The following is a 9,719-nucleotide window of genomic DNA, read 5'->3' as shown; positions in this document are numbered from 1 at the left end:
GATTTTCAGTATACATTGGGAAGGGCAGGTAAGAAACCCATTCTATAAATAGGAATTCTAGTTCTCCATTCATGAAAGGGAAGGTGGGATACAAGTCATTGTATTTAATGTATAAAGCCTGCTGAGTAAATACATTCTGAATTTAAGATGTAGAGAGGCTGAAGTCTATAATAGCTTCAGTTACCGTGAATCTGCCATTAAGAACCCAATTATCCACCTTAGGCTGCATTTCAAGACACATGGTTGAAGTGAAGTTCCATTGAAATAAGTGAAAGTTACTTCCAAGTAAATGTTTGTTAAATATGAGCATTTTCACAGGTCTGTGACTATACAATAAATTTGTTTGCTTGATTGTAAAATACTGGTGAGCAATACGGAAGAGAGAGGAAAGTTAATATCTTTATTTTCAGTTTGCTAAATCCTGTTCCTCAACTTGTATTGTTGTCAAAAGCACAAAACACAACAACTTGGATGCAGTAAAGAAAGTAAGTCACAACTTTGTTCCTCTCTTCTTTTATCCTCCTTTGTGTCTTTTTTTTTTTACGTATAGTCACAGACTTTCCATTGTCACCATCTGTTTGCTGAGGCCCAGAGAAATTTGCATTCTGTGTCCTTCAGTTTAACTTTAGCAATCTATGTGCTCCTGTCTTTGTTTCTGCAGTTGTCTACGGACTCATAAAAAAGGATGGCCATTACTGAGAGAATGACATTTTTCTCTGGCTCAGTTCCTTAGTTCTTCAGAATTTAGCAGAGTGTGGGGGGGAGTACTAAGAATAGTTTTGGATGGTCAAAATCATTCCTGGATTGTACTACTTCAGGTCTATTTGCATATATTATCTGTGCAGCAAAACACATGTCCAGATGGGAACTGCATGCTAGATCATTTTTGGAATGAGTTCACATGATGCAACCACCTTGTTGAAGCTAAGAAGGTCTGCGTCTGCTCAGTGCTTGGGACACTGTCTGGGAGCCCCATGAAAGCTGGTTTGTGTTTGCTGATGTAAAAAATGGTGGGAAATTAGGGTTGCCATATTTCAAAAAGTAAAAACCAATTGTTGAGCATTTTGTTGTATTTTTTAGACCTGTATTTTAACACTTTGCTAAATCCAGTGTCTGGCAGCCACTTTAATACTGCAAGCATCAATTCAATTCTAACATTTACTGGATCCAGGAATTTAAGGAAATCTGGCATCCACAAACTCTGGTTCTCATGACTCCTAACACACACACACACGTTAGCAAAACATATCTGTGTAGTCTTGCGTAAACAACCATGGTTTTAGCAAGTGCTTAAAACGTTAAAGGAAAATCACCTGCTATGGCAATGGGTAAGGATTTATATGAGATTATGAAAACTTTGCCATAAGTATGTTGTTCCATTGCAAAATGATTTATATTGATGTAGCAACTATTTAAAAGTAAAAGGAGACAAAGCTATTTACAAAATATTTGGATCTCAACACCTGCTGTTATAATCCTCTTGGCCCACTGATGTACTTTGTGAATTTAAACTGAGCTCCTTACTGTTCAGCAATTACGGCATAACTGACCTGTGAGAGTCATTTTATTTTATTTAACTTAATAATAAAAATGCCTTGCTGAAGCTCCAGATTGTTGCTATTTTCAGGTGGGATTCAACCACATACCAGAAAATTCAGGTTATCCAATTAAAGCTGATTTGGAGCTCTTGCACATTAAACCCAGTTCTGGACTTCTTGTAATAAGAAAAGTGATGGAATGGAAAGTGTGTGGTAACACTTGTTTTGACACAACATCATCTAACTTCCCCACAAACAATTCAGAAGAAATACTCATTAAATAGCCAATGCGACCTCATCTCCCTGAAAACAAACCAGAATGAATGCTCAATGAACATGTCATCTGGAAATGCCCTTTCATTCTACCCAGCATTAACACCTGAAGAGGGCTATGGTATCCATTCAATAGGCGAAGCTGGATGGTTTATAGACAAGATTATTTTAGGATTGTAAAGGTTTCCCCAAACAGAGGCTGTAAATGTGAAGGAGAAGGAAAGACAGAAAGAAGGAAAGACAGACAAGTTCTGGGAACCTTCTTATAAATGTTACGATCAGAGTCACTTTGGGGTTTAAGATAAAACAGGCTGGCAGATAGAACTTCATGGGTGCTTATTTCTCCTTTGCAGTCTTTTTGCATCCGTCCTACTACAGTCTTTCTGCTTTTATTTTTGGCATTTGACCTACTTTGTACCAGTTGCCTTAAACATAAGAAATGCAAACAAACAAATGCACTTCTCTTCACTCCCAACAAGCCCTTAGAAACCCCTTGGAAGACAACAATAACACTCCCTTTAGAGACAGCTTGCACCAAACCCTCCTCAGAGCTGATTTGCATATTTCTATGTAAAGGGATTTCTCAGTGTAACAACAGTTCTACTCAGTCAGAACAGCACACTGAGAAGAGTCTGCACTGTGGAGTGCCCTCATTTCAGAAAAAAAAACCTTGAAACTACCAGTATCCTTGTAAAATAAGAGCCTATAATATGAAGAGACTGAGCTCATGTTAACTCTTTCGAATCCATTTACTAAAGCCCTGTTCTGCAATGTATCTGAATCCCAGCAGAGTCTTTTCAATTTCCAGATTATTTCATTACCAGTGGCTGGTGTATAATCATCACATAAGGAGTGAAGGTGAATGCTGCTACAAAGAGACAGTGTCCCAGCAGGTGTTATCACAGAATCATAGCCTCTGAAAACCATGCTATTATGAAATAAAATGTATACCTTATGAGAAATTCTAATCTTCTCATTACTGGATGGATCCTCACTTAAGTGTCAAGATTTGCTTTGGCCTATTAATATATCAGTGGAATACCAGATAGATATTATGGTGACATATTCAAGTATTGACTCTGGCACATGCACCCCCAAAATTGCAGAAGCAATTTCAACATCAATAATCCTAGAGGGGTAACTTTCTGAGATCTAAAGCACTGAAATGATGATGACAGAATCACCCATGCATCCTAAGAGAGTAAACAGCATGGAGTTCTATCACGATCACCATTCATGTGTACTGAAAGTTTTTACTTTTAATAAGATAGTCATAGAAAAGAGTGCTCATGCTGTGGTGCATAGACCTGATAGTGTGTTAATAGGCTTCTGTGTAAGCTTGTGTGTGTCACCAGGCCTATTTTAGAGATTATTCTTGTACAACCTTCCCATGTCTAGCATCAGAGCTGCGGGGATGGTAGCAGCCAAGCAACATGTCATGTGGGCAAGCAGGTGAGTCTCAGTCTGAGATGGAACAGCTTAGCCTCTTGCCTGAGCAACAACTGCTCAGACTGAGAAGTAAGAACAGGTTCAGCATCAGCAGCTTTATAGGGTCATATGAAACTGCCTTGTCCCCAGTGTCTCCTTGTCCCTGATGAGCTAGTAGTTCCAATTCTGCTCTTTGGATATCTGAAATGATGCTGTTGCAGCACTTCCTTCATTGGCAAGTTCCAATAGAAGTACAGTGAGGCATCACTCCTAGAGCTCCTACTTCAACCCCCTGACAACTTTCTTCATGTAGTATCTGCATGCTGACGAGTGCCAATCGCAACCTCCATAGGGGATCTTAGTCTATCTTAGTGCAGTAGTGCATAGTATAGTGTGCAGTAGTGCATAGTACAGCTAGAAAGCTTCACAAGCAAAGGGAATTGGCTGAGCTCAGAACTGAATTTGCACCAACAGCAGAATTACAAAGTGTAACTCTTGCTAGTACTCTGTATTTTTGACTACTGCTGGAGAGGATAGCGAAGCTGAATTAGAGCCATGTTAAGTCCCGAAAAGCCTGACATTTTGGGAAGGAGGGCTTAGCCATCTGTCTGGAATGGTATGTTCAGATAGATATTGATACTGACTCCATGGTATAATGTCCCACTATAATTCAAAGTCCAGCAAGCATTTCATAACATTATACCACACTACATGACTAGTTGCAGATCCAAGCACAGCATGCTCCCCACAGTTGGAAGGTTAATGTATTGACAAGATAACAAACTGACACAACAACTTTATGGGATTGAAAATTGGCCACAACTTTATTGAATACAGACGTAGGTAGGCTTTGGCTCAGGCACTGTGTGTGTATCGTAAATTAACCTTCTGACTGAAGGCATAATTTTAACCAAGAGAGTGAATACAGTGGTACTTCGGTTTACGAACTTAATCCATTCTGGAAGTCCGTTCTTAAACCAAAACCGTTCTTAAACTGAGGTGTGCTTTCCCTAATGAGGACTCCTGCCGCCAGTGCTCTTCCACCATTCGGTTTCCGTTTGTAGACCGAGGTAAAGTTTGCAAACCGGGACACTACTTTTGGTTTTGTGGAGTTCATAAACCAAATCATTCTTAAACCAGACTGTTCTTAAACCAAGGTACCACTGTATAAGAATTTACCCTTTGCCTGTTTCAGGGCTGATTATGATAGGGGGTATCTATAATTCTCAGCCTTTTAGCTAAGGCTATGTACATATCAGCATCTTAGAACCCAGCAAGGTCATTCCCCCCCCCCCACTGTGTTTCAAGCTGCATTTGTACATTGCTGTACACACCAGAGGGGACAGGGAAGTATTTACACGATGTTAAGCCTGAAAACTCCTATTCATGAAGCTGTCATATGCGCTGTCATTTGCTTTTGTGCAAAAGCTGTCTCAAATGTACACACCTCAGTTTAACTGCAAAATGAATGTGGTTTATGTTTTCAAATCAGATGGAATCAGGTTTAAGGGGAAGTGCATCAAACAGCATCTCAAGAAAGTATAGGATAGATATGGGTTGTGGGTAATGCCATATGTACATGGCTTCAAACACCAGTGGTGGGAACACACTAGAACCAGAGTAAACGGCAATGTGTGCATGGCTTAAGATCAAGTATAATAGAAAGGAATGTCTTCATGTATGCTTCTTCCTACTGTTGTCTGCTAAAAACTCTTCTGCACGTGCTTGAATTCTCCAGGAACATTGTAAGTTGCTTTACTGCCTGTAATTGGGAATCAAACATTTTGTAATAAAAATATTGATCTATAATTTTATTTGTGAAAGAGTGAGTACCGTATTTTGCGCCCCATAGGACACTCCGGCCCATAGGACGCACCTAGTTTTTTGGGGGGAAATAAAGAAAAAAAAATTATTTCCCCCCCCAGGTGCGGGGCTGGAAGAACCAGGTCGGGGAACAGTGGGAAGGCACGCTCTGCCTCCCCGCTGTCCCCCAAGCTTGTGGGGCTGGCGATGGGGAGAAGTGCGCTGATTCCGGGACTGCAGGCAGCTCTGCGCCGCCATCCGGAGCGGGGTGGGACTTAGCACCGCGCTCCCGATGGCCGCGCAGAGCTGCGCTGATCCCGGGACTGCAGGCAGCTCTGCGCCGCCATCCGGAGCGGGGCGGGACTTCGCGCCCCGCTCCCGATGGCCGCGCAGAGCTGTGCTGATCCCAGGACTGCAGGCAGCTCTGCGCGGCCATCCGGAGCGGGGCGGGGCTTCGCCCCTGGCTCCCGGTGGCTGCGCAGAGCTGCGCTGATCCCGGGACTGCAGGCAGCTCTGCGCAACCTTCGGAGCCGGTCTCCCGAGGGTTGCGCAGAGCTTCCTGAAGCCTGGAGAGGGAGAGGGGTTGGTGCGCACCGACCCCTCTCGCTCTCCAGGCTTCAGCGAAAGCCTGCATTCGCCCCATAGGACACACACACATTTCCCCTTCATTTTTGGAGGGGGAAAAGTACGTCCTATAGGGCGAAAAATACGGTAGTTGGGACATGGACACAAAAGTAATAGTGGATAGGAACCAAAGAAGGGTAGGATTCCTATCAAGAGAGATTGAGTGATAGAATGATGGATATTAAAAATAATTCTGGGTATGCTTGCCCCCCCCCCATTCCTGCTTGTCAGAGGCCAACACATGCTATAACCATGCCCAAATTCAATTGGCATTTGCTCACCTGTCTTCTTCTCCCCCTGGCTATAAATCCTGAGCCTTAGATGACAAGATATTATCTAGTTCACTAAAAGATGCCACACCCTTTCAGCATTTGCTGTAGTTTCCTCTGCATACTCTGCCAATGCAGTATACAAATATTTATTTAGCACCACAGATCTTAAACATCTGAAAGGTAGTCTACTTTATCTATCATTCCATGATGCAGAGGCTACACTCTAGTTTGGAACATTTCACATTTCTCTACACATGAGAGAGGTTTGCAGAATCTGTTCTGTATCTGTTTTCCCAAGTTGGAACCTCTCTGGCTCCAAGTTGCCTCAACAATGCCTATCATTTCTTATTTAATGCAATCTAATCCATGCACAGCAAGCATCTCTGGAAAAAAAAGCCCACACCACATATTATACACACATTCTCTAGAGAGAAATGATAGTGGAACAATATTCTCATAAGCAGTTCACCAGGGTGACATTCCTCTTCCATTGCAGATTTGAACCCAACGTGACCCATCAAACAGATCCTCCTACACTCAGATTTGTTTCTGTTTGCCTCCCACTGGTACTTGTTTGTACTGCTTCTGAGAACCACGTCAGGCTGCATTTAGTTCTGGCACAGATGCTTGTGTTTGACCAGGTTTCACAGGGGAGATATACAATGCCACTGGAGCCTCCAGATTCAAAACTGACAGAATCTGCTTTCATTCCTAAGTCTGGCGGACTTTTACCTGTGGAGAGATAATAATAATGGTCTGTATTCAGTTGTGTGTTTAGCATTATGAGGACGATGTAGTCAGTGAAAATACATCTGAGAGCCCATACTTTTTGGAGATGTGAGATGGGCTCTGTGCCGCAGCAGTTTGCCTTCTTTTCATCTGATTGTGAGCTCCAAAGGGTTTGGGGTCAGGAATGCCAGCTTGGCCCCACAACTGTGGGTGCTTGGGGCTGTGGCCCTGGCACCAAAATTTGTGGATGCCTGGTCCCTTCATGGGGAATTTTGTGGGTGCTTGGGCACCCAGGGCCCCAGGAAGTTGGCACCTATGTTTGATAAAAGAAATGGAATGTGATTACACATTGAGGGTGGAGTGGGAAAAGAGAAAGAGTTCAGACATCATTCTTTCCTGAAATTCAACCACAGAAATGGACAAATGAGCTGGCTAGGTTAGCAGTCATTCCCACTCCTCCCACCAGTCTGAGGAGTTCTGCCTACAAATTTTGGCTTCCAACCAGGCAGTCAACAGTCTTGAGGATGATACCCTGAATTCAAACAGATTCCTCTCTCAAGAGTTTACCGCAATGGTGTGTTCCCAGTTGTTTGCCAGCTTCTTTGAGAGACAATGGTGGTCATGTTTGGTTCAGTGCCTTGCGCAAATACAGTCTGTGCTTGCCAGAATAGGCACATGCATAATAAAGAAGCAATTAACACTGAATGGTTTACTAATAAAATGAGTGGAACACACTGATGAGTGGACTGAAAGAATGCTGCTGTTTATCTTCAGGTTGCTGTAAATGCAAACGCCTCAAGGGGCTGTCCTCTAACCCCATTCATTTGCCATACATTTTCAGAGCCAGTTTCATGTCAGTATTTTGCCCAGCCCACTCACCCACTTAGGGCCATGCCCTGAGGGATTACAGCTCCCTAATAGAACACTTAATTATCTTCATGAAGACCAGATTCTGTCCCCAATTAAACTGGACATCAGGTGGTAGAGTTTGCATCTTAGAGAGCTGTTGGGCATAGCACAGCATCAATTAGTGAGTAAAGAAATTACATTCAAAAATTACCAAGAGAGAAAAAAAATCAGTGAAATTCCCATAGGTGGGATGCAGTTTTTGTCATGCTCACTTTTGTGGTGAGTGAACGAGGGTTGTTTGTGAGTGTCCTTTCTATCATTATACAAAATTTCTCAACACTGGTCTATACTTGGCAGCCTCTTCAGGTGCCCAGTCAAGAAGCATGGGCAGCCAAGGAGGCTGCAGACTGCAGCAGAAATGTGTATTGGGATGGAAATTACATCACCTGTGGGCACATTGCAATGATAAAGTAAGCTCAAAAGTCCACACACTGAAATTCTAAATAAATTCTAAAATGCCTTGAGAACAAGGCAGAAAAAAATGGAAGCCTCTTTCAGAATGAAATAAAACTTTAGAAAAATTGAAGGACAGATTTTTGCACAACACTACTATCCATAGTGGTCCCCTTATTATAATGTATTATATGCAGATCTTGCATTCTACCTTTCTAATGTTGTCCTTGCTGAGTTGATCCCAGGCACAAAGAGAGCTCAGGATCATATTCATAATGAAATGAAGAGTTATCTCTTTTTATTTTCTTTTGAAAGATACACGCTGTGGAAATAATAAGTGTGCCTGCAGGGAACTTCAATTTCTATAGTTCAGGAAAGCACACCATTTTAAATCAAAGGATATTAATTAGAATTTACTGATTTTTAATATCTTTTCATCCTTTTTTGTGTATAAAGACAGTTAAAGCTTGGCTTTCAAATATTGCATTTTATCACAAAGGTCAGGGAAGAAATATTCCAGGGTAGAGAGGTAGATAGAACAAATAAAGTTATAGAAACTGTACGTGATTATCTCTGTCTTTTTGGGTTTCATCCGAATACTGTTTTTATACAGCCCCTCAAGCAACACACGACTAGATTTATGCATGAATTCCTTCCCTGTCTATCTGTCTCTCTGTTTATACCCAAAAGTACTAACGTTGCTCATGATTTGTTCGTTCCGTGCCATGGAAGCAGTGAAATGTGAAATTATGGGTCACTTCACACACAAAGGTTTTCTTATATGGACATAAGAATGTAGGGAGAAAGTCCACCATATGTACATCATCATGTGTGATGAACTAATACATATATGCATATGATTATGTGTGTGTCATACATTATTTAAGGCTGCCATATTTCAAAGAGTGAAAACCAGGACACCCCAAAATTGTTCATCTTTTTTAGGGAAACCCAGAAATGGCTGAGCTTTTTTTTTAGACAGACCCCAAGTTGTGATCCCATCAGACATCAATTCCACCTTTGAAATTCCAGGAAAATCTCCATGTATGTGTTTTTCAGACTTTGAACAGGGTCAACTTCTCATCCCACAGATGCAAAGCCTAACCTGTACTTTGGTCTCAGCTCTATAGCCATGTTAGCTGTTATACCATCTGGGGTCAGCAAACTTTTTTAGCAGGGGGCTGGTCCACTGTCCCTCAGACCTTGTGGGGGGCTGGATTATATTTTATTGGGGGGGGGATAAACGAATTCCTATGCCCCACAAATAACCCAGAGATGGATTTTAAATAAAAGCACACATTCTACTCATGTAAAAACACCAGGCAGGCCCCACAAATAACCAAGAGATGCATTTTAAATAAAAAAACACATTCTACTCATGTAAAAACATGCTGATTCCCGGACCGTCCACAGGCCGGATTTAGAAGGTGATTGGGCTGGATCCGGCCCCTGGGCCTTAGATTGCCTGCCCATGCAACTGATACCACTTACATGGTCACACAGAGATCTGTGAAATGCTCATATTGTGAGTTGCCAGAACATCAATACCACATCATGACTTTTAAATGTTTGTGTGTGTGTGTGTAACACACAGTTACGCGTTCCTATTCAATCTTTTCTGCAAAGTGCTCAAAGTGTCATATGTTTTAACCTCACAACAAGCTTGTGACATAGATTAGACTGAGAGGCAGTGACTGGCTCAAGGTCACCCAGTGAGTTTCATTATGATGGGTTGCCATATGTCCTCTTT

Source organism: Podarcis bocagei (assembly GCF_964188305.1).
Source record: "Podarcis bocagei genome assembly, chromosome: 9".
Taxonomy (NCBI): domain Eukaryota; kingdom Metazoa; phylum Chordata; class Lepidosauria; order Squamata; family Lacertidae; genus Podarcis; species Podarcis bocagei.
This window is presented reverse-complemented; position numbering follows the sequence as displayed.